Source organism: Mustela nivalis (assembly GCF_964662115.1).
Source record: "Mustela nivalis genome assembly, chromosome: X".
Classification (NCBI taxonomy): domain Eukaryota; kingdom Metazoa; phylum Chordata; class Mammalia; order Carnivora; family Mustelidae; genus Mustela; species Mustela nivalis.
The window spans coordinates 16,284,404-16,310,503 of record NC_139040.1 but is presented as its reverse complement, the minus strand read 5'-3'; the positions used below and the strand labels follow the sequence as shown (position 1 = coordinate 16,310,503).

At 42.7% G+C, this 26,100-nt stretch overlaps 1 protein-coding gene across 4 annotated transcripts in view; it reads right to left on the bottom strand.

Annotated features, from left to right (window-relative positions):
• Positions 1-26,100, bottom strand: part of PLAC1 (placenta enriched 1) — a 180,640-nt gene that overhangs the window by 18,414 nt on the left and 136,126 nt on the right. Inside the window, exon 1 of one of the 4 annotated variants that reach the window (XM_082717672.1) lies at positions 22,519-22,631. The exons of the other annotated variants lie outside the window; for them this stretch is intronic. The gene's annotated coding sequence lies outside the window, so the exon portion shown is untranslated. Of the gene's footprint in view, positions 1-22,518; positions 22,632-26,100 lie in introns of those variants that run through there. 4 annotated transcript variants of the gene reach the window in all.

Genomic DNA, 26,100 nt, shown 5'->3' with positions numbered 1-26,100 from the left:
ACATCTTGGATGTGTGTGCACATGCGTGTGTCTTATAGATGTGGGATGATAACAACAGATATATAAGAAACATTGCCTTATAGCCATCAGGGAGATTCAAGTCAAAACCACACTGAGATACCACCTTATACCAGTTAGAATGGCAAAAATTGACAAGGCAAGAAACAACAAGTGCTAGAGAGGATGTGGAGAAAGGGGAACCCTCTTACACTGTTGGTAGGAAAGCAAGTTGGTGCAGCCTATTTGGAAAACAGTGTGAAGATTCCTCAAGAAATTAAAAATAGAGCTATCCTATGGCCCAGCAATTGCACTACTGGGTATTTACCCCAAAGATACAGATGTAGTGAAGAGAAGGGCCATATGCACCCTAATGTTCATAGTAGCACTGTCCACAATAGCCAAACTGAGGAAAGAGCCAAGATGCCCTTTAACAGACAAATGGATAAAGAAGATGTGGCCCATATATACAATGGAATATTACTCAGCCATCAGAAAGGATGAATACCTAACTTTTGTAGCAACATGGACAGGACTGGAGGAGATTATGCTGAGTGAAATAAGTCAAGCAGAGAAAGTCCATTATCATATGGCTTCACTTACTTGTGGAGCATAAGGAATAACATGTAGGACATTAGGAGAAGGAAGGGAAAAATGAAGGGGGGGAAGTCAGAGGGGATGACGAACCATAAGAGACTGTGGACTCTGAGAAACAAACTGAGGGCTATTTGTGGGGAGTCAGGGGATGGGTGAGCCTGGTGGTGGGTAGTAAGGAGGGCACGGATTGCATGGAGCACTGGGTGTTATACACAAACAATGAATCTTGGAACACTACATCAAAAACTAATGGTGACTAACATAATAAAAAATAATAATAAGAAGAAATATACATTGCCTTAGAGATGGCCACTCCTTATCCACTGCCACAAAACTGAAATCACCTGGGGTCATTCTTTTGGCCAATTTGTCTTTTAAGTCCTAGGGAACTGAATCTAGAACATTTGTGATTAGCAGGGTGGCGATGAGGGAGTGAGGAGTGAGATCCATCCAACTTGATGTCTGTTCCTTTTCATCATACCATAGTTTGTTTAACTATTCACCTACTGAAGGACATTTTGGTAATAACCAGTCATTGGTTATTACAAATAAAACTGCTATAAACATTCATGTACAAGATTTTGTGTGGACATAAGTTTTCATTTCTCTGGGATAAATGCCCAAGAGTGTGATTGCTGGGTCCTATGGTAATTGCATGTTTAGTTTTATAAGAAACTGCCAAACACTTTCCCAGAGTGGCTGCAGCATTTTGTATTCCCACCAGCAGTGTCTGAGAGATCTGGTTTCCCTACATTCTCACCAGCATTTGGTAATGTCACTACTTTTGGTCTTAGCTGTTCCAATGGGAAATTTGCATTTCCCTAATGGTTAATGATGGTGACCTTGCTTTCCTCTGTTTATCACTTGCATCTCCTCTGCTAAAATGTCTTTTCATATCCTCTGCCCATTTTCTGATTGGGTTGGTTTTTCTGTTTGTTTTTGTTTGTCTTTCACTGTTGAGTTTTTCAAAGTTCTTCATATATTTGCGATATGAGTCATTGGTCAGATGTGTGGCTTGCAAATACTTTTGCCCACTTTGTAGCTTGTCTTTTCATCTCCTAAACAGGGTTTTCATAGAGAAAAAGTTTTTAATTTCGATCAGGTCCAATTTCTTGATTTTTCCTCTTATATATTTTGTTTTTGTAAGCAAGTCTATAACACATTTGCCTAGCCCTAGGTCCTGAAGATTTCCTCCTATGTTTATTTTTTAAAGTTTTACAGCTCTGCATTGACTTAGTTTGAGTTAATTTTTGTATAAGATATGAGACTTAGGATGAGGTTTATGGTAGTTAATTATGGCTCCCCTTAGCTAGGCCACAGTTCCCAGATATTTGGTGAAACACCTGATGTTACTGTGAAAGTATTTTTTTTTTTTAAGGAAAAGATAACACTTAGTCACTTAATAAGGCAGATTTCCCTCCTTAACATAGGTGGGCCTCATCCAGTTAGATCAAGCCTTAAAAAAAGATTGACCTCGCCCAAGAAAGAGGGAATTCTCCAGCAGACTGCATTTGGATTTGAGTTTCAACATCAGCTTTTCCCTGGGTCTCCAGCCTCCTGGCCTGTCCTGAAGATCTGGACTTCCACCTTCCACAATCACACAAACCAGTTTCTTAAAATAAATCTCTCTCTCTTTCTTTCTCTCTATATACACTATTTCCCCCTCTCTCTATTTCTCTCTTTCTCTCTCTCTCTCTCTCTCTCAGTTCTGTATCTCTAGAGAACTCTAATACAGGTTATTTTTTTTTTCTTTTAGCCTATGGATGCCCAATTTCTCCAGTACCTTTTGTTGAAAAGGTTATCTTTTCTTCATTGAACTACATTTGTACTTTAAAAAAAATCACTTGGGCATATTTATGTAGGTCTATTTCTGGATTCTATTCTGTTCTATTGGTCTATGTGTTTATTCTTCTGCCAATACCACACAGACTGTTGATATGGGCCAACTGATTCCTCCCACTTTATTCTTTTTTTAATTTAGCTATTCTAGTTCCTTTGACTTTCTGTATAAATTTTAGATAAATTCCTACCAAATTCTTGTGGGGATTTTGAGTAGGAATTATATGTTAAACCTGAATATCAATTTGAGAAGACTGATATTTTTACTATGCTGAGTCTTTAAAATCCATGAACATGGTATGTCTCTCCTTTTTTTGAGGATCTTCTTTTATTTCTTTCATTAACATTTTTTGGTTTTCATCATATAAGTCTTATGCATATTTTGTTAGATATACATCCAAGTCTTTTTTGGCAATTATAAATGGTATTGTATTTTTGATCCTGGTGTCCATGTTTTCATTGTTTGTGTATAAAAATACAATAGATTTTTTAAAAAGATTTTATCTATTTGTTTGAGAGAGTGAAAAAGGAGAGAGAGATCACAAGCAGGGTGGAAGGGTAGAGGGAGAAGCAGACTCCCTGCTGAGCAGGGAGACCAATGTGGGACTCGATCCCAGAGCCCTGGGATCATGACCTGAGATGAAGGCAGATGCTTAACTGGCTAACACATTCAGGCGCCCCTACAATAGATTTTTGTATGTTTATATTTTATCTTGTGGTCTTCCTGAACTCACTTATTAGTTCTAGAAGCTTTAAAAATAGATTTCTTGGAATTATCTATGTAGATCATCATGTCATCACCAAATAGGAAAAGTTTCATTTCTTCCTTTCTAATCTGTATGCCTTCTACTTTTGTTTCTGACCTTATTGTACTGGCTAGAACTTCCAGAATTATTTGAGTTAGAGTGGTAAAGTGGACATCCTTGCCTTCTTCCTGATCTTAGGGTGAAAGCATTCAGTTTTTCATCATTAAACATAATGTCATCTGTGCATATTTATTTCTTTGATGAAATGGACCCATACTCTGAAACACACAAGCTACCACAACTCACCAAAAATAAATATCGTTACTAGCCCTATAACTATTAAGGAAATTAAATCCATAATTTTCAAACTCCCCAAAAAGAAATCTCTAGGTCCAGATGGCTTCACCAAGGAATTCTACCAAACATTTGGAGAAAAAGTAATGCCAATTATACATAGTTCTTCCAGAAAATAGAAGTAGTGGGAATATTTCCCAATTCATTTCATGAAGCTAGTATTACTCTGATACCAAAACCAAAGATAGTACAAGAAAACTACAGACCAATATCCTTTATAAATATAGATGCAAAAAATCCTTAACAAAATGTGAACAAATAGAATATATTCATCAGTATAAAGGAATTATACACCCTGACCAAGTGGGGCTCCTTTGAAATATACAAGTCTGATTCAATATTCAAAAATTAATCAGTGTAAACCACCATATTAACAGGCTAAAGGGAAAAAAAAAGGGACATGTTCACATCAATTGTTGCAGAAAAAGCACTTGACAAAATTTAACCTTCATCAAGTTGAGGAAGTTCCCCTCTATTCCTCAGGTGCTGAGAGATTTGTATCACAAATGGGTATTAAATTTCATCCCTCTCTGCATGGCTTTTGCTGTGTCCCACACATTTTGAAATGTTGTATTTTTATATTCAATTTAGTTCAATGTATTTTTAAATTTCTCTTAAGGCTTCCTCTTTGACCTATGGATTATTTTAAAGTATGTTCACTTTCCAAGTGTTTGGGTATTTTTCTGTTAACTTTCCGTTATTGATTTCTAATCAGAATCCATAATGGTCAGAGAATACACTGTATGTGGTTTTAATTCTTCTAAATATGTTGAAATTTGTTTTATAGCTCAGGATGTGGTCTATCAAGATCCATGGGTACTTGAAAAGAATTCTGGTTTTGAGTAATGTGTTCTGTAACAGTTGATTAGATTCTGTTGGTTGATGGTGTTGGTTAGTTCCTTTATATCTTTGGTGATATCTTTATATATATATATATCTTTGGTGACTTTCTGTCTAGTTCTGTCAATTGTGGAGAGAGGGGTGGAGAGGGGGGGGCTGAAATCTCTAAGTACAACTGTGGATTTATCTCTTTCTCCTTTCAGTTCTATCAGTTTTTGCTTCACATATTTTGTTCCAAAAACAGCTCAGTTGTGTGGCATAGATACCTCCACTTTGCCAATCTCTGTCTTCCAATTGGTATATTTACATAATTTACATTAATGTTAACATTGCTACAGTAGGGTCTATGTTTGCCATCTGTTTTTTGCTTTCTCTTTCTCGTTTCTCTGTTTTCTTTTTCCTGCATTCTTGTGGGTTACTTGAATATTTTTTGGAATATCATATGGATTTATCTGTCATGGCTTTGAGTGTATATCTTTGTATAGATTTTAGCAGTTCCTCTGGGTATTAATATACATTGCTTGTCACAGTCTAATGGTGGTGTTATTTCACCAGTTCAGGGAAGTGTGGAAACCTTACACCATTTATGTCCCTTTGCCCTCCCCAGTTTATAATATAATTGTCTTAAGTATTTCCTCTACATACGTTTAACTGTATCAGATGGTGTTATAATTTTTGCTTCAACCACCAAACATAATTTTGAAGACTCAAGAGGGGAAAGGAAGTCTTTTTAATTTATTCATGTTGTTACTGTGTTCTTTCTTCCCAGTGTTCCAAGATTTCTTTTTTTTTTTTTAATATCATTTCTGGGGCGCCTGGGTGGCTCAGTGGGTTAAGCCGCTGCCTTCGGCTCAGGTCATGATCTCAGGGTCCTGGGATTGAGCCCCGCATCGGGCTCTCTGCTCGGCAGGGAGCCTGCTTCCTCCTCTCTCTCTCTCTCTGCCTGCCTCTCTGTCTACTTGTGATCTCTCTCTGTCAAATAAATAAATAAAATCTTTAAATAAATAAATAAATAAATAAATAAATATCATTTCTGTTTAGAGAACAACTTTAGATACTTGTTTAGGATAGGTACTATAGTGACAGATTCTCTTAGATTTTCTTCATCTGAGGATGTCCTTATTTCCCTTTCACTCCTGAGGGATATTTTTGTATGATATAGGATTCTGGGTTGACAGGTTTAGCACTTGAAAAAATGTGCCAATTCCTTATTCAAAACATTGTTTTCCTGTAATATTTTTTCTTCCTTGCCTGCTTTCAAGATTTTTTATTTCTTTGTCTTTAGTTTTCAGAAGTTTGACTATGATATGTCTGATTGTGCATTGGATTCATCCTGTTTGGGGTTCTTTCAACTTTTTGAATATGTAGGTTTATATCTTTTCCCCAGTTTGCAGATTTTCAGCTATTATTTCTCCAATGCTTTTCAGCCCCATTCTCTTTCTCCTCTCTTAAGACTCCAGTGATGTAAGAGCTATTTCTTTTTTTGAGGCCTCACAGTTTCCTGAATCACTGTTCATTTTGTTTTCCAGTGTATTTTCTCTCTTTGCAATTTCTGTTGTTATATCTTCAAATTCTCTGGTTCTTTCTCTTTTATGACTATCCACTGAGTTTTTCAGTTCTAAAATTTCCATTTTGTTCTCTATATATTCTTATTTATTTGCTGAGCCTTTATATTTCTTTGCTGAGACTTATTCTTTTTATTTGTTTCAAACATGTTTGTTGTTGGTGATTAAAGCATTTTTATGACAGCTCTTCAAAATCTTTGTTAGATAATTCCAGCATCCCTGTCATCTTGGTTTTGGCACCTATCAGTTGTGTTTTTTTTTTTTCATTCAGTCTGAGACTTTCCTGGTTCTTAGTATGATGAATGATTTCCAATTGAATACTGTTCATTTGGTTATCATGTAATGACACTCTGGATCTTATTCAAATCTTCTGTTTTGTTTGTTTGTTTGTTTTGTTTTCTGATGCTGCTCTGGGAGAGGAAAGGAGTTTACTCTTTTACTGCCAGATTGGAGTAGAAGTTCAGGTTCCCCACTTGGCCTTTGCTGGCAGGGGTGAGGCGGGGGTCAGTTTTTCCTGATAGTTCCCCTCTTGCTAGGTTGCCCATTTCCTGGTCCTTTGGCTAGAGAGAGCAGGCCTTTATTTCTGTCTGCTCGCATTGGTGTTTTCTGAATTGCTGCCTTCTCTAGCAGCCAGTCAGGGATATGTGGGAGAAAGAGAAAATTCAGGAAACTCACTACCATGTCATTCTTTGGTTACTGAAGTCCTTTGCCAGTCTGCCTTCTTCTCTTTATCTTTATTGGTCTTCTTATGTTTGTTTGATATATAACGTTCAGGGTTTTTAGCTGTACTTGATGAGAGGAATGGGGAACAGTATATCTATTCCATCTTCTCAGAGGCAGAAGTCCCCAGTTGACTTTTAGGATCCCACATCTTGTATGAGTTATACCTCATCACTTATTTGTTAAGGTATGGTGTTTAAAAGTTACATTTTAATACGCTGTCTTCATTGAGTCAGTGGGTCATACTCATGTATCTTGTGAGATGCAGAGGAAGAACCATAGATTAGGGTATCCCCAAAGTTTTCCAGCTGCTGAGCTGGTGACAGATTCCTTAAATCTGTTCTGCTCTTGAAAAACAAGTCTTCAGATATGTGCCCAGAGCTGCAGTGGATGTTTAAAAGGCTATGGAAAAATTCATCCCCTAGACGTTCAGGGTTGTTAATGTCTAGTCGGGGAGATAAAACAAATGAATTCTTCATCTCAGGGCCTGGCACGTAGTAGACACTCAGTATGTGTTTGTCGCATGAAGAGATTTCTTAAGGAGGTAAAAGTTGGGTTGTCTTATAGGTTGAATAGGATCTGGAATTTTTTTTTAAGGAAAAATTGAAAAGACTTGTTTATGGGGTGGAGGTGAAGGAGAGTAAGAAGCCAATCCGACTTCAGATGCTCGGTGACTGGGAGATAAGGGAAAAGCTGTGAGTTTGATTCTGAACAGGATTAGCTTGAGCTGTTAACAAAACATCCAAGTACAGCTGCATGGTAAATATTTGGATGATCCAGAGCTGAGGGGAAGATTATACCAGAAATACCCACCTTTTCATCTGAGTCTCCAGAAGATGTAGGACCTAGCCCCAAATTTGCAGCTAACAAACTGTGATTCAAGGAAATTCACAACCCCTCCCTGGACTTTGATTTCCTCATATGTAAAATGGGGTGCATTGCTACATGGTTTTTAAAAAATATTTATTTATTTGAGAGAGAGAGAGAGAGAGAAAGAGTGCAAGTGCAAGAGTAGAGGGAGAGAGAAACCCAAGCAAACTCCATGCTGACCATGAGCCTGACACAGGGCTCAATCTCAATCTCACCTGAGCTGAAACCAGAGTCAGATGCTTAACTATGCCACCCAGATGCCCCGCTAGATAGTTTTTATGAGATAACATTTGATCAGCACCTGGCATAGAATCTGGTATTTGGAAGGAGCCGCATGCTTGCTAGAATATTTTCCTTCAAGCTCTAAGGTTCTAGGATTCTGATATTTCTTTGAGCAGTCCTTATTGTAATGCCTTCTTAGATTTTTTTTTTACTTAGTAGCTTTTTCCCCAGCAAAGCTCACCAGTCTATACTACATAAAGATAAGAACGCAGAGGAGAGAGAACGTTGTACATGTTGTGTCTTAGTCTTTACAGACAGAAGTTTTTCTCTCTTTTGAGCATTTGCAGTGTTCACGCTTGAATCAGCAAAGCCTCCATTTTGGCTGACTCCAGCCCTCCACTCTGGGGAGTACGATGGGCGGGTAGCCATTAGTACACAGGAAGGGAGGGCTTTGTGGTATCTTAAGGCCACTGGATTTTATTTATTTCCAGTTTGCTCAACATTTGTTCCGTAGATCTGTACAGTTTAAAAAAATGGGTGGGGATGAGAAGAGAATGAAACCTAACCAGGCCTAGAGAAAAAGATGAACAACATTCGCCTTTTGGTATCAAACTGGGGCTCATAAGGCTTAAACATGGGACTTCTAGGCTTCGTCCTATCTTTCTGAAAACTAAACAGTGCTGGGACTTTTCACATAGCATCTGAAGAGTTGACTTTGGTTTGAGAAATGGTTCCATATCTTATTACCAAGATTTTATGAATGTAAGCCCTCCATCTACCAGAAAGAGTATTTATTTCTTTCAAATGAAAAAGATATTTTTCAGATTGTAAAGTAATACAAGTCCTTTATAAGGAACTGAAAAATTACAGAAATTAAAAAATGAAAATCACTCATAATCCTACAACCTAGAGGTAACCAGTATTACTACCTTCTTCTTCTTCCTTTTTTTTTTTTTTTTAAGAGAGAGAGGGAGCATGATTGAGGTTGGGGGAAAGGAGAGAGAGAGAATCTTATGCAGGATCCACACCCAGCATGGAGCCCAACAGGGTGCTCGATCCCAGGACCCAGAGATCATGACTTGAGCCAAAACAAAGAGCTGGTCACTTAACTGACTGAGCCAACCCAGGCGCCCCAAGTATTAAAACTTTGTGTATTTCCTTCCTTCCAGTCTTTCTTTTTCTAGACACACGCGCACACACACACACACACACACACACACACACACGATCCTCCTGTATATTCATTTGTGGATCCTCCCTTCCCCCACTTAATTTAGGTTGTGAGCATTTCCTCATGTCATGAAATAATCTTCCAAACATGATTTTAAATAACTACATAGCTTTCCACAGTATAAATGTCACTGCATAGGCTTTCATAGGAAGGACAACTTTAAAGTTGTTTATACTTTTTCTCTTGTTTAAAACATGTTACAACGAATTTCCTCATATTTATATTTTTGGGGGCATCTCTTTTTTTTTTTTTTTTTAGGTTTTAGGATAAGACTTAGAAAGGGAATTACTGGGTCAAAGAAGAAGAACATTGTTAAGGCTTAGGCATATGTTGTCAAAGCGCCCAGTGGGAGAGCTGTACCAATCTGCTATTCCAGGAGTGTTTGAGAATGCCTGCTTCATTGCATTAATCCAGACCACTTCACCCTCATGTATACTGGACACTATTTTGGACCATTTTAATTCAAATGGCATTTGCTGTGCACCTACTATGTGTTGGGTACCATGCAGGCATTAGACTCCCTCCTGTCAGGCTGCGTAAGTGCTATGTCAACAACATACATACAAAGATGGTTAAAAAACACAAGTGAGATATAACAACATACATGGCTGATATCATTCAGTCTTTAAATGGCTCCTGTTGGAGGAAAGACACCATGCTAGAGTAGTTAAAAAATAATTTAGCTCTGGTGAAAACTTTAAAAATGCATCAGTATGAGTCTTGCAAATAATAAAGGTTCAGTGGCGATCATTTACACTGTATTTCCTGGCATACGTTTGGGTATGAATGGAGAGGAATATTACAAATCCACATCTTTTAAAAGAGCAAAAGAAAGAAAGAAAGAAAGAAAGAAAGAAAGAAAGAAAGAAAGAAAGAAAGAAAGAAAGAAAGAAAGAAAGAAAGAAACCCCATTTGGGTAAAAAGACAATTTCTGCTTTTGTCAGTGCCTTTTAGAAAGTTAACCTGTCGGTTATCAGAGACGGGGGACACAAAACACACAGAAAGCTAACGCCCTTCTGGCAGCTGGGGATAATTTGTCAGTCTCCTTTGAAATGTGGCTTTGTGCTCGCTGGTGAAGGCAGCTGGAACAGAAAGAGCATGACAGACAAAAGCTGAAATCCACACGAAGAAAGGTCTTTTTCCCAAAAGTTACTGCCCGAGTTAGCAACGGTCGGAAAAGAAAATACATGTATATCTTCCCAGCAACAGGCACGTCTGGTCCTAGAGGAGACCCTCTATGCTACGGGAATCATTTAGAATAGCAGCAGCCCTGAATAGGGCTGCTGGAGGCGTTCGAACAACACCTCCCACCCCCATGGAAAGTTACATCCTTAAATGCAATTGATTTAAAACTAAGACTAAATGAATGAAAGTATCGTGTTTAAAATCCAATCAAAAGTGTTTACATGCTGAAGAAGATCTACTTAATAGTGGATGACGGCTCAAGAACTAGAGGTTTAAGAATATGATTGCAATTTCAAAGGGAACCAAAGGAATCACTAAAAATAATACCATCAAACTGGAAACGACATACATGTCCTTCAGCTGGTGAATGCATAAACTGTGGTACATCCATGCAATGGAATACCACTCAGTAATACAAAAGGATGAACTACTGATGTGCGAATGTCAAAATAATTATCCCGATTGAAAGTTGCAGTCTCAAAGGGTTACATATTCTGTCATTCCATTTCTGTAACATTCTGGAAAAAGCAAAATTATGGAAATATAAGACAGAGCAGTGGTTATCTGGGGTTGGGAGTAGAGGGGTGGGTTGATTATAAAAGGCAGCATGAGAAAATCTGGGGAGGGTAATGAACTGTTCTATATCTTGACTGTGGCGGTAGTTACATGAATTTATATATTTGTCTTAACTCACAGAGCTGAACACCAAAAATAGTAAATTTTACTGTGTGCTGTCTTATTTTTAAAATAAATTTATTTCTTTTTAGAAGGGGGAGGGGCAGAGGGAGAAGGAGAGAGAACCTTGAGCAGACTCCCTGCTGAGCAGAGAGCCCCACGCAGGGGTGGGGACGGGGGACTCCACCTCAATGACCCTGAGATCATGACCTGAGCTGAAACCATGAGTTGGATGCTTAACTGACTGAGCCACCCAGGAACCCCTATATGCTTTTTTAAGAAGCGAGTGAAAAAAATCTAATAGAGATAATATTATCGAATGTGGGGATGTGGAGGAAAGAGGGGAGTTTGGAGTTGTGTTAAGTGAGTTCTTTTTTTTTTTTTTTAATAGCAGGGAGTCAATACATAAGGTCCCAAATGGATAAATCAAGAAATAGGAGTGGAGGCATATTATTTAGTGATTCTAGAGTGACCTCCAGCTGAATTGAAAACAGAATCTATGAAAAATGGCTGCCTCTGAGGGGTGGGAGCAGGGGTAGGGCTGAGCACTGTTGTTTTTTGTTCCAAGCTCTCCTGTATGACTTGGTCTTTTTGAAACATGCTCATGCATTGCTCTGATTTAAAAATAAATGTAGTGGAAAATGCACTGGACTGGGATTCGAGAAACCTGATCTCTAAACCCCGATTCTGCACTAAATGAGCAATTCCCCTCTCCTCTCTGGCTCTCAGTGTCTACATCTGTACGACAACAGGGTTGTTGGACTTGATGACCTTTGGGACCCCTTACAGACCTAAAAAAATGTATCAAATTAGATGCTTTGCGTATCCACAACGAGTCTTTGTTGAATCCAGCCCTGAGAGACAGACATTTTTATGTTTAAAGCCAGAAGGGATGAAACTGTCTCATTAAACAGTCTCTTTCGAACCACAGAAGAAACCAAGACACAGACGGGTTCAAAGATGCCCATGGAAATGACAGTTAATTGGCGACAGAGTGAAGGCTTGGGGCACCACGCAGCTACTCCCAGGTCTGATGGAGTCATTCCCAGGCACCAGGGCTGACAAAAATTCCCTGGGATGACACCAGGAATGAAACTCCTATGCTTGACATGGTTTCACTGGCCTGGGAAATGAGTCAGAATTTTGGAAGTGGTCCCGACTTCAGCGTGCATGCTGCAATACCATAGACATCCTGAAGTTGGTCATGGCCACGCTAAAGCCCAATTTGGGGGCTCTATTTCCTAATAACTGGCAGACAGGCTGTCTTTGACCATGACTGCCAGTCTAATGACTCGCCCTTTGTGTGGGAGGAATCCCAGTGCTCAGAAATGCCAACATTCTCATTTGGATTTAAAACAATGGGTTTGACCATTTTTTTCTCACCAGTCTTTTAGCTCTATGAGCTTTAAGCTCACGCTGTGGTTCACGGAAATCTGTCAAGTGCTATGGAAGATAATGTCCACTTGGAAATTTTTATCAGCCATCATCAAATGAACAAGGTGTCTTGGGATGGTTCAGCCATCCCCATGGGAAGAAAGTTGAAAGAGACCCCTGACTTTGCACCATCTTCCGAAGAAGACCTTCCATGTTGACTAGCAAGCAAGCTAAATGCCTGTGTGATTTGCTGAGCACTCCCCCCTCCCCCTTTGCCTGGGCCCACAGGCTCCCTTGCCCCTCATCACATAAGGTCTGAGGTTTTGAGAATAAGGACACCATTATGCGGGGGCCATCATTCTTCCTCAGTGGAAACAACACTGCCCTTTGTAAGCTCCCAGCAAACTTCAAAGGGTGTGGCTATCTTTCTGCGCTCTCGGGGAAGCCTCTTCAGGGAAACACCACTCACAGGGCCTTTCTGGTTCTAGAATCTTCTTTAGCTGATAGTGTGTTAAAACAAGAATTTTTAGGCAGCCCCCCTGTCCGTGCTTTGTCTACTTAAGAAGCAAAATTGTATTTTTAACCCCCCCTTGGAAAAACACTTGTTTGCCAACTTTTGTGGGCCCCCCCATCTGTGCTCCTGCTCTAGCCTGGCTGTCTGCCCAGCTCTGAATCCTGCCTTACCTACTGCCTGGCATTTACTTCACAACAGCTGGCCCAGGGATCTCAAGTGCTTAGCCTCAGCTGCCAGCTTAGGGAAGGAGAGGCCCCTGTAGCTGAGCCGGTGACAAAGACAGCATTTGTTCCCACACCAGTCTTCTCAATGTCAACAGCAGTGACAGGCTCCAAAGGGGATCATGTCCAGTCTCTGCCCACTTGGGGAGAACTCCACAAGCCCAGGGATGTTCAGACATCCAGCTTCCATGTCTGCTTTGAATCTCGCCACCATGCCGTGAGAGGACTGGAGACCTGTAACAGGATTCTCAGTTTACTGTGGAAAAAAGGCGAATGACTGGACACTAGGAGATTGCCCAAGGAAATGATGATCGTATTGTTCCAAACAAGAATCAGGACACCTGGGTCTGACAAACACCCGTTTCTGAGATTGGCCACTTTGTTTATGTGAAAAAGGCTATGGATGGCTTGCTCACAGAGTGACTGACAGCGGTGGGGCCACCCAGAATGGTGGCTGATGGGAAGGAGGCTGGCATGAGAGTAGGTGTGTCTTATTTACCCCGCAGAGACATGGGGAAAGGAGACTGTGTCCCAGATCACCTCTCCCAGGGGGCTGGGTGACATTCCTGTCTTCCTTCCAGCAACAAATGTTGACTGTTCCAGGTGCTGGGATAATACAGATGACTCAGATAGGTCTTTGTCCTCAAGGTGTTCACAGATGGATGAGGGTGTCGCCAGTCTCAGTGGGGACTGGGGGCTATGACAAAGAGTCCCGCTTCACACCTGAGGAGGTTCATGCTGGTCCTTCCGTGGGCCAATAGAAAGTCGTGTTTGTGTGGTTCTTCTAACTGTAGAGATGGATGTGTACGAACCGACCCACTTTGATTCTCCTCCTTAGAGAAGGATCCATTTTGTCACCAATCTGTTCAGACAACCCATAATGCTTAAAAATATAGCCTCCAATGATTATTTTGGTTGTTGGGTTTTTCTCTTCGGTAATAAAAGTGGTGCCAGTCTCTGATTCCTCAATAAGTTGAGCACAGTGTCGCCATAGGACCCATGACTCTACTCCTAAATATGAACCCCAGGGAATTGAAATCTAAGTCCAAACAAAAACTTGTCCATCAGTGTTCACAGCAGCACCATTCACAATAGCCAAAAGGTGGAAACAGCCCAAATGTCATCAACTGATGAATGGATAAGCAACATGTGGTCTATCCATACCATGGAATACAATTCACCCATAAAAGGAACGAAGTAGTGACCCATGATACAGAGAGATGAAGCTCAAAAACACGGTGCTAAGTGAAAGAAGCCAGACAAAAAAAGGACACCTAGGATATGATCTCAGCTACATGAAATATCCAGAATATGCAAATCCACATAGATTTAGAGAGTAGATCAGTGATACAATGGGCTGGGGGGAAGGAAAAATGGGGAGTGACTGCCTTGGTCACTGTCCAGAAATGTTCCTTACACGTAATAGGAACTCGGTAATTATTTGTGGAGTTCTTTAAAAGAATGAATAAACTATGTTTTTCTAATGCTCTTCTGAGAGCCATCTGAGAAGCATATGCCATTTTTCTCTAACATTTCCAGAATGTAGGGAATCAGGTGAAGTATAAGGCCAGTGTGGAAAAGAGGGCCAGAGAGCTGTCTGGTGTATTGTCTGATGCATGACCTCATCTCAGCCCAGCTACCTGCCAAACACCCCACCTCCAAGGACCATCACATTGGAGGGTTTGGGCTCCAACACAGGAATTTGGGGAGGGGACATAATTCAGTCCCTAGCAGCCAGGATGCATTAAAATAGTCACAGTGCATTAATGGAAAGGGTCATATTTGTGCAAGATACAGATGTCAATGTTTTCACTGTAGCTTCTCCCTCAACCCACCAATGGTGCCTGCTCACATTTGGCTTCTGCAACCCCTATAATCTCTTCTCTGACATGGTTTTCTTTGGGTTGTAGTATCATCTCAAAGCTTCCAAGAATCTAGAGAACAGTTTTGCTCACTCCCTTATTTATCCTAGTAACATTAGGTCCCCTCCCCACACGGGGAGCCCTGCCAACATCAAGGGTCACTCTTTCCACCCCTGCCCTGCCCTTTGCCCAGCCCCAATGCTTCCTGCTTGCTTCTTACCCAATAAGACACAGGCATTTTGCATTACATGACATAGCAGTCCATGCAGATCCTACAGCCCCAAAGTTGATTACAGGTGACAGATTAGGGTGCCACCAGGTAGGAGAGTAGAAAGTTGGAGCTTCGAAGTGATGTGATTACAGCAACCAGTCATCCCGGTGTCATGTATACATGATGATATGAAATAGTCCACATGAAGGTGCCTGACACATTGTAAGCACTCAATAAATGTTCATTATTACCCCATGATAAAGGTGTTTATGCATCCATTACAATGTTATTGAATAATATTTAGGCATATAGATAAGTCGTTACAATGTATTATTAGGTGAAAGAAGATTACAAAGAACGTGTACAGCCTCATCCCATCTTTACAAAAATCATATAGTATTATTGTGTAGTAACTTAGGGCTCAGGATCTGAAGGCAGGTCACTGTTTAATCTGTGTACTGCCACTTATTAGCTGTGTAACCCAGAGGGAGTTACTAAACCTCTCTGAACTTCAGTTTCTTTCATCTGTAAAATGGAGAAGACATGTGTGTGTGAGTAGATACACATTAATGATATGCTGCCATAGCTACACACCCCAAGAGATGTGAGTGAATTATAATTTTATATCAGAATTAACAAGATTTCAGTACAGTCATTAAGATACACAGCGAACACACAGAAACCAGAAACTTTCTTAGATGCCAGCAAGAAGCAGAAAATAGGAACAAAAGACGCCAGTCACAAGAGCAGCGTAGGTCAGGGCAAAAAGCAGAGTGATCCCTCTGCCAAGCTCTGCAACAGCCGGGCTTAGCAGGTGCTACGGATTCCCAAGCCTACAAGCAAGGCTGTCGCCTCGGCCCTTTCCCCCTCGGGGCTCAAGCCCAGCTGAAGGAGCTGGCTGTCGGACTGCACGCCATCTCCCCAGCTTCCTTGTTCTCTCCCTAGTTGAGACACAACCGCTCCCACAGCAAACTAGCCTGCAGACATGATTCCCTGCCTCCCACGTACACAACTTTCTAGACCGTCCTGCTCACAAAGCCACTTTCACTTCTTAAAGACTTTATTTATTTATTTGAGAGACAGCGAGAGAGAGCACGGAGTGGGGGAGGAGTGGAGGGAGAAAGGGAAGGAGAAGCAGACTCCCGCCGAGCAGGGAGCCCGAGGTGGGGTTCGATCTCAGGACCCCCCGGGGATCATGACCTGAGCCGAAGGCAGATGCTTAACCGACTGAGCCACCCAGGCGCCCCCACTTTCACTTCCTGAACCACATTTTAGTTTCATGACAGTCCTTGCTTGCAATTTGCAGGGTGATGAACCTCGAGCAGTTTCCGGGGGAAAGGGTTTCATGGTCATGAACATTATGGGTTCAAATCCCAGTTCTAACTTGCCTCTTCTGCTGTCTGGGGGCTAACACTGGCACCTCGCTTTTAGGGATCTGTGAAGCTTATGTGAGATTAGGTACAGAAAGGGTTTAGCGTGGTTCCAAACACATCGGAAGCTCTTGATATGCGGGAGCTGCCGTCATCCTTAAAACAGGAATACAGTCGAGCCTTGAACAACATGGATTTGAACTGCACGGGTCCACTTACATGCAGGTTTTTGGTTATTTTTTGGTAAATCCAGTACAATACTGTAAATTTCTTTTCCTTAAGATTTTCTTAATAACATTTTCTTTTCTCAGAGCATACCTTATTATAAGAATAGAGTATGTAATACATGTAGCATACATAAGTCTATTAATAGACTGCTCTTGTCATTGGTAAGGTCAACAACAGGCTATCAGTAGTTAAGTTTTTGGGGAATCAAAAGTTATATGCCGGTTTTTGTGCAAAGGGGAGGGAACATGTTTAAGAGTTAACTATAGTTTGTTCTAAACGGATAACAAAGGTTTCATCTCCGATATGCTACAAACTGCTCGCAGCCACGAAACAGGATTTCCCCGCCCCTAGCTCTTGTCCAAGAGAATTTCAATAATATCGGGATCTAGGGTTTAGCCTGGGAACCCAAAACACAACCACACAGGACTCCTCGGGGTGCACAGGCTCAGATATAAGCCACAGACTTACCACCTAGATGGACAGAGAGAAGTCACACACAGGAAACAACCAGTTTCCGTGAGAACCGGGAAACAGTCCTGAGACATATGTATATAAGGAAATAGAGCCATATGGGAACGTATATAAGGAAATACGTGATCTCTACACAATCCTTCTAAGCCCTGAAGCCACAGGGCTCTAGTCAACCAGCAAAGGCAATTTAAACACAACAAAGTCATTTTTAAATTCCCCTAAGTATGAAAACAAGATCGTCTTCTAGCCTCTGTTGGCGACCTCAATCAAGTGCATGGCCCCTTCCCATGCAGGAGGGGCACCCAGTCCAGGGTATAGCAGATTGAACCAAGCTTGGGCCACTCAGACACATAACAGGTAGAAATAAATGGTGCTTTGGAATCCCAGATGCCATGATGGCTCAGAGGCGTCTTTACACTCACCAACCCCCACGGGGTGTGCTTAATGGGGGGGTAGGCAGAGCGACTTCACAGCACTGGGTTTTCTTGCCCAAAGGAAAATGCTCAAATCTAGGAAAGAAATTCTCAGCACACAACCCAGGGAACCGAATCCTAAGGCCCCCCGCCCCACTTTTTTTCCCTTTCTCTCTGTACCTTTCATGCTGAAATGTCAACATCGGTTCACTGCTGGCCCAGGTCTATGACCAAACTGTGCAGGCCGAGAGAGGTACTTTTCCACCTGAAAAGCTCCCCAAGACCCATTACATCAAATAGAAGCCCAGGGAAGAGGATGATGAAGGGGACTGTGGAGGTGTTTTTTCTCTTGACTTAAGGGAGTTTCTTTCTTTCTTGTTTTTTTTTAGGGATATTGTGCACTTTGGTTAACTGCTCTGAAAGCATCATTTTCCTCATCTGTGCAATGGGGGGAAATAGCAAAACATATCTCAAAAGACTGTTGTGAAGATTAAACAGGGCAATGTCTTTAAGTTGTTTAGTAATATGCAAATGCTTGATACATGTTGACTATTATTAGTAGTACTGGTTAATCCTCATACATAAATTATTATTATTATTAAAAAATTTTATTTATTTGGGAGAGAGAGTGCACAAGTGGGGGGGAGGGGCAAAAGGAGAAGGACTAGCTGACTCCCTGCTGACCAGGGAGCCCATGGGGCTGGATCTCAGGACCTTGGTCATGACCTGAGCCAAAGGCAGTTGCTTAACTGACTGAGCCACTCAGGTGCCCCTATAAATTAATAATTAGTACAGCTTAGTATTATTTTTAGAAGTTGTAAGTTTTCTATAGTTCCCATGTATCACAAGAAAGGGTTCCCCCTTCCTTTTTAGCTATTTAAACAAATCTTTCCTTTATGATTTTTGACTGTTATTCCTAAATTTAAAAAAAAAAAAAGCCTATTGTTCTAATTTGAAAGCATTCTAAACTTAGGGGAGTTTTAAGCCAAAGAAACTTCTTGTGCATCTTCTTTGGTAAAGACCCATTTTGTAACAGAGAGAGTCACCTCTGGGTTTTTCTACTCAGCAAATGATTTTGCCCGGTTTGCTTCAAGCAGGTCCCGTGGTCCCGTGTGAAAGAAGCATCGCTTGTGCTAGAGAACATGGGGGTGGCCACCGTGGGGAACAGTATGGAGGCTTTAGCAAAATCACCAGAGGGTATTTACCCAAAGAATATGAAAGCACTCATTCAAGGGGACCATGCACCCCTATGCTTATAGCAGCATTATCTACAATAGCCAAACTACGGAAGCGGCCCAAGTGTCCACTGACTGATGAATGGATAAAGAAGAGGGGATGATATCTATACACACAATGGAATATTCTGCAATCAAAATGAATGAAATCTTGCCATGCGTAACAAGGTGGACAGAGCTACGGTATATTACAGTAAGTGACATAAGTCGGTCAGAGAAACACAAATAGCATAGAATGGAACTCACATGTGGAATTGAAGAACCAAAACAAATGAGCAAAGGGAAAAAACAAAAGAGAGAGAGACAAAGCAAGGAATAGACTTTTAACTATAGAGAACTGACGGTTACCAGAGGGGAAGGTGTGGGGGGCAGTTAGGGAGCACACTCGTGATGAGCACGGGGTGGTGTATGGTAGTGTTGAATCACTATATTGTACACCTGAAATCGTATTACCCTGTGTGCTCACTCTACTGGAATGAAACTAAAAAGACACAAAAATAAAGATGCAAAATCAATTTGCACCTTGCAGAGAGAAAACTCTTGATGTTCCTGGAGGTGAAGGCTCCAGACGCCAGCAAGCACTTGCTCATCGTTCCCATGCCTGTTCTGCCCATTTCGGTCTGGATTTTTATTTGCAGCTCCCAGCTGGACTCCCCATCCCCTTTTCTTGTCCCTCTGCTGCCGCACTTGGCTGTTCCTCAGTGCCTACCACATCAAGTCCACACCCTTTCCCTTTTGGTTTGGGCACTTGAGGTTTCCGTAACCTGTTCAACCAAAATTTCTGCTACTTTCCAAAGTAGCCCCCTGGTTAGCGGCTGCGCAAGCGAGTCCAGTCCCCAGCACGCACTCCTTCCAGACTCTCTACTCTCGCTGCTCTGCCCACCACACTTTCCTTCTTCCCTCCATTTCCCAAAACCGAAGGCCTGCCTTTCAGAAGCCTTTCGTGTGTCCTGCCATGGACTTATGTCTTCCCTTCTCTGCAGTCTCACGGCCCCTGACTTGCCAGATCATCCCATGCGGTGACTGGTTAGACTGTCTCATGAGTTCCCCACTCGTGGAATTCACACCCTGATATGACTATAGAAGCCTTTCCCAAGGGCCTAGCTCCATACTATATTAATCTGTTCCTAATAAATGCAAAACTCAAAAACCGATACTCAGGAGGCACCGGGGTGGCTCAGTTGTTAGAACTGCCTTTGGCTCAGGTTATGATCCCAGGGTCCTGGGGTTGAGACCCTCATCAGGCTCCCTGCCTTCTCCCTATCCTGCTTCTCCCTGTCCTGCCTCTCCCTGTCCTACTACCCTGCTCGTGTTCCCTCTCTGGCTGTCTCTCTCTCTCTCTGTCAAATAAATAAAATCTTTAAAAAAAAAACCCACAATACTCAGTAAACATTTCTTGCTAACACACTCATTTTTTTTTTTTAAACATCACATTTTACCAAGCCCTCAAAACCCGTAGACTTGCTCATAGGATGGCTGCCGATAAGTGGCTTTTCCAGCACCTGCCCGGCTGGCTGTTCTGAGACAGAAAGGAGCAGGGGCAAGAAAACCCTTTGCTCACTGTGACTGCTGCCCTCCCAAAGCACTGACTGCGGCGCTGGAGCTGATCTGACCATGCCAGCTCTTCTGGTCTCCTATAGACACAGCCCGAACCTTGTTCAGTAACGAACACAGTGTCAGGGCCCTTCCGCAGCTTTTAGCAGAGGACAAGTGTTGAACTTGTCTGTGTTTTGACAAAATGGCAAAGGTCCCATCAGTTTCATTCCTGTGCCCGCGAATGGGTCACTGAGCATGGCCCTGGGTAACAAGGTGGCCCGCAGAAGGAGCTCAGCATGTAGCCAGAAAAGAACTTCAGGTCTTCTTAAGGACTTGCCCATCTGGTAGAGATACCATTGGCGTTTTTATTTATTGAGCACTTCTGTGCATCAAGCCTGTTATAGCCATCACCTTGCTTAGAACCTTCACCACAACCCTGTATTTTCCCCATCTATTAGATGAGGAAACTGGCTCAGGGAGAGGAAGCGACTTGCCCCAAATCACAGGGCTGTCTGCCTTCAAAGTTCAAGGCTTATAGCAAACAATCCCCACTCAAATCCTCTTGGTGTGGCCATCACCCTGCAAATAGGGCAGGGGGATGACTGGAGCTGGACAACCTGCCCCATGGGCACCCCTCCTTAGAGGCAGCGGGAGGAAGAGAACACAGACAAAGCTACCGCCCCGCGAACCTGCCACTGGGGCTGTAAATTGCAACGTTCATGGACACAATCACAGTTAGACCTTCCTCTAGGTCAACAGTTCTTAACCTTTTTGGGGGTAGACCCCTTTGAAAATCTGAGGAAAGCTACAGACTCTCTTCTCAGAAAACTGTATATAAATGCAAACACAATTTTGTGTAGTTTTGGAAAAATTCATGGAGCTTCCTGTGTTTCAGCCAAGAAATACAGGCCCTAGGTTAAAAAGAAAAAAATCCCTGCTTTAAGCCAACCTAATTCTATGTGCTAAAACGTGATAAATTAGGCAACAACCTAAGACAAACAAACCAAGATTGGCTTTATGGAAATTTCATTTTCATGAAACTTTCAGGAGCATGCCTAGTTGCCTCTGTGAGATGACAATGGCGCAGATGACCATCCTCAGGACTGGCCAGGGCATGGAGCTAGAAATGACACATAGAGCTGGTAAAAAGTTGGTTTTTGTTTTTGTTTTTGTTTTTGTTTTTCATTACCAGAGGGTGGGTAGCCACTCAGCATATAAGAATGGCCTCGCGAGATGGAGATTGGACTACATGACCTATAATGGTCCCACTCAGCACCATGAGTCAAGAGTTCTAAGACCTACGGAAAGCCGAAGAACATTCAGCCCACAAGTCTATTCCTGTTAAGCAACTGATGGCTCCGTGAGACGCCAGGTACCCTATGAGGGCAGATGAAGTATATATTGGCTCCCTCACCTGAGTCTACAATCAACTTCTTAATTAACTCTGACCCATGTTATTCCAAATAGCAAGTGTTTGTTCCCTGCCAACCAGGGGTCATATTGTTCTTTTACAAAAATAGTAGATAATCCCAACCCAAGTCATTCCAAGGCCACTTCCCCTGGCCTCTTGCATTCTGAATAGACAAGGTCTTACTGTAATCTTCAATACTATTGTTAGTCACAGCCCAATACCGCTTCATCTGAAGCCATTGCCAGTGTTTGAACCCTTGTACAAATGGTGCTTAGTTGTAAGGCATAGACCTGACACGTGGATCCTATAGCACTTTATCCTTTAAAAACCTTTGCACTTGAAAATGAGACGTGGTGTAGTACCTTCGAAGGAATAGTGGACCCAGAGCCCTTGTTCCTGTGTGTATAGCCTCCTTACCTCTCCCCAAGCCTCACTTCCCTCTCTCAGACAGGTAACAATCCTTACCCTGCTTATGTCACATGCATCTTGCCAGATTTCAATGAGAGAGTGAGTACAAGAATATCGTATTCACTGTAGAGTGTTGGACAACAGAAGAATTCATAACCATTAGCAATTCAGAAATTTAAAAAACATTTATTGAGGCCATATTATTCCCAGGCACTTTATGTACCTTAAGTGCTTACAGGATCTGAAACAGGCTTGGAAAGAGGAAAATAATGCTTCCGAGCCCACACGACCAGGTGGCAAGGAACTGGGGCACTCTCTCTCTCTCTTCCTTTCCCCCTCCTTCAAGACTAGTTGGCTTTCCATTACTCCACGTTGCCCTGTCCCAGAACATTCCCCCCACTGGAATAAGAAATTGTTACTCACTTAAGAAAAATATATCCTTGACCCTCCTTGAGACCTCCAAGGCAGTCGGCTCTGTTTCCTCCTTGTGAATGCGTAGCTGGGGATGGAGAAAGAGGATGAGCAGCCCCTCTGAGTCGACCCCTCTATGGACTCCTCTATGTCGGAACTGTTGGAGTTGTGTATTGCTTTGAGAAGATGGCCGACGACTTCACTCTCCCTCTTTCCCCGCCCCCCTTTCTAATTTGCAAGTTGTAAAAATGTGTCGCCCCCAAATGCACCAGGTGTCTCCAACTTTCTAATTGAGCAAGGCAGACTCCTTCCCAGCCAAGAGCCTTGAAATATTTATCCAAATTTTAGCTTCACTGAATTAATGCCTTAAGCTGGTGAGCAATCCAACTGAAGGTCAGTGTTCGTTTCCTAAAGTTGTCCAATGTCTGTGTGGTATTTAGACCTGAAAATGATGACTTTACTCCAGATTGCAAACTCCCCAGAGTGCACCCTGGAGATGGAAGCCAGCCCACACTGTTTTCTGATCAGTCAGCATAAATGAACCTCTCTTTCGAGTTCAAGGTGGGCTCAGAATTGAAGCCGTCTTGAGATAAAGCAGATCAGCCCCATTCACCCCTGGGGGGAAGGCCTCCAAGCAGGGGAATGTGAAAGGCCCCTCCGGTCAGGGGAGACATCCGCTCCCCTTGGCTTTGGGCTGTACCAATTGGCAGATAAAGCTCTGTGTGAATGCAGGCCAGACCAAAATGGTGCCGAGACAGCCACAGTGTTGTTTAGCAAAAAGAAAGGAAACATCTGCAAATCCTGGGTTGGTGCTGAGCAGGGACAGCCTGCTGCTTTTCCTCATGGGCCCACGGTGGGCTGGGTCCTGACTGATCAGAATGGTTGCCTGAAACAAATGCATTTGAAAGATATTTTCCACCACCCCCCCAAACAGGAAATTCTTGTGTTTAGTCATCCTTACTCCATGGGCTGAGTCAGCAAGCTCTGCTTTAACCACAGCTGCTTTCAAATGGTAAGCTTAGAAGACCAGTTAGTTGAGTGAGAAGGCTTGGCTGAAATGCTCGGACGGCCAGAGCTCCCAAGTCGGGTGGGATACATTGGAGTTCCTGAAAATTAGGCACTGCTCAGGACTTCGCATCCTCCTGGGTGGGCCTCAATTACATTTTAGTATGTTGGTACTACAGAGCATTCCAGAACCAGTGGGGACAACAGCTTGAGGACTTAAAGAGACCAGTATGGTGCCATGGTATGACCTATTGGCCTACGACTTAAGGTCCTGGTCCTGCCAGTAATCAGCTATATGTGTCTACAGGATGACTGTCCCCGCTCTCTGGCTCTTAGCATTCTTAGGCTTAAAATCAAGCTGGGAGGGACGCCTGGGTGGCTCAGTTGGTTAAGCAGCTGCCTTCGGCTCAGGTCATGATCCCAGCATCTTGGGATCGAGTCCCACATCGGGCTCCTTGCTCGGCAGGGAGCCTGCTTCTCCCTCTGACTCTGCCTGCCACTCTGTCTGCCTGTGCTTGCTCTCCCTCTCTCTCTGTCAAATAAATAAATAAAATCTTAAAAAAAAAATCAAGCTGGGATAAAGGACCCATAAGGCTTTTCCCTGCTGCGACATTCTACAGTCTATAAGACAATCTGGGACAGATGACCAGCTATTCTTTTCCGAAATTACCTGGGGAAGACACTACATGGCCAATTTTGGGAGCCGAGCCCAGCCCAGCATTTTATCCATCTAGAGATAAATGTCCACATCTAAATGTCTTTCCTGGGTCTAAGCACAGTCTGATCTCTCTTGTTTGGACCTCTGCAGACATGAAGAACCCCCAGGGAACACTCCTTTCTGAAAGATCCTTTGTCAATTCCAAGAACCTTCACGCCCGAGTTCTGATGAATCTTCCACAGGCAAAGGAGGCTAATGCTTGGGTTTCGGTGACCACACTTCCCTCTCCTCAGATCGTTTGCCACCCTTCTTGTTGTTATCACAGACTTGTGATCTTAGGGGGATTGAGGCTGGGACAGACTGACTAGCTGTTGGACAGTTAGCTCTGCAGAAAGGAAGAAGTCACTTATTCCACATCAGACATCTCACAGAAGTTGTCCTAGAGCACAGAGAGTCTCAGGCACATGAGAGAGAAAAGCCTAGTATAATGTCACCCTCTCTGCTCCTGGGTCCACATCTGGACATGTGCGCCCAATGATGAAGACGGTTACCATTTGCTGAACATTTATTCAGTATGTGCTAGACATCGTTTGAAGCAATTTACACGCTCGTTTGATCTCATTTCATCCTCACAACAGTACAATTCTTATTCAAGCTTTACAGATTAGGAAACTGAGGTACATCAGAGCTTCATTAACTTGTTCAAGGTTAAAGCACTGGTAAGCAGGGGAGCAGCTCTTCAGACCCAGAGCTCAGCTCTGAACTATCATGCTTCTGAGTGGGCCAGTTTCATGGGAGGACCTCGATGGTATGGATGATTCTGGCACCTATAAGGGACTGCCCACGCCACCTGCCTCATGTGTCTGCATCCCTGGTCAGGTGCAGCTGCCTGGCCTGATTTCCATAGCATTCTGTGCCCCCTTCTACAGGGAAAAGGGCTTCCTCTTGCAGAACTGCCAAGTGTTGACTCCACGACACTGGAAATGAGTCATGTTTTCCTCTTACAAGGGCAACATAGGGAAAGATCATTCTATAAGATGGGTTTCTCCACACCAAAGAAAGTGTTGGAAAATTACCACATTCCTTTGAGCTGGTATATCCATTAGACTTGTCAAATGTCAGAGTTCGGGGAGAACTTAGAGCATCATCAAAGTCCTTCCTGTTGCAGATAAAGGGACTGGAGCTGAGAGAGTGGGATGGAATGCCTGCAGACTGAGAGGTAGCTGGCTCTTAAAAGTTTGGGAAAGGGACAGAAATGACAGAGTCAGCTTACTTTATAATTCCCCCTGGAGCCCACCCTATGAAGGAATTGGAAGGAGGGATTCACCCACACACCAGAGCTATAACCCCTTGCATAAGAGGGATTTCACAAACGTGGGCTGCTAATGCAGTGACATAACAAGGGACTGCCCCATTCAGACGACCAAGGACCACAGCTAAATGGCAATGTCCCCATAACTTCACACAAGACCTACTGACAAAACGGACCCCACACCAACAATCACAGAGGGCTTTGAGGAAAACCACGTCTGTTGAAAAAGAAGCTGGTCAAAACCTTGCAGACTAATGACCGTGATCTCAAAGCCGACTCCAGAGAAAGCCAAGTGGAACCACTTTACTTCACAGTTATGAATGTGCAGACATTATTGAAATATTTTCAACCAAAGGGCTTACAAAGTCTTCTTTTAAAATAAATCTTATGGTAGTGGCGCACCTGAGTGGCTCAGTGGGTTAGGCCTCTGCCTTCGGCTCTGGTCATGATTTCAGGGTCCTGGGATCGAGCCCCACATCCTGCTCTCTGCTTGGCAGGGAGCCTGCTTCCACCCCGCGCCCCCCCATCCCAGCTCTGCCTACTTGTAATCTCTGTCTGTCAAATAAATAAAATCTTAAAAAAAATAAATCTTATGGTAGTAGAAGTTTTTGTGCATCCT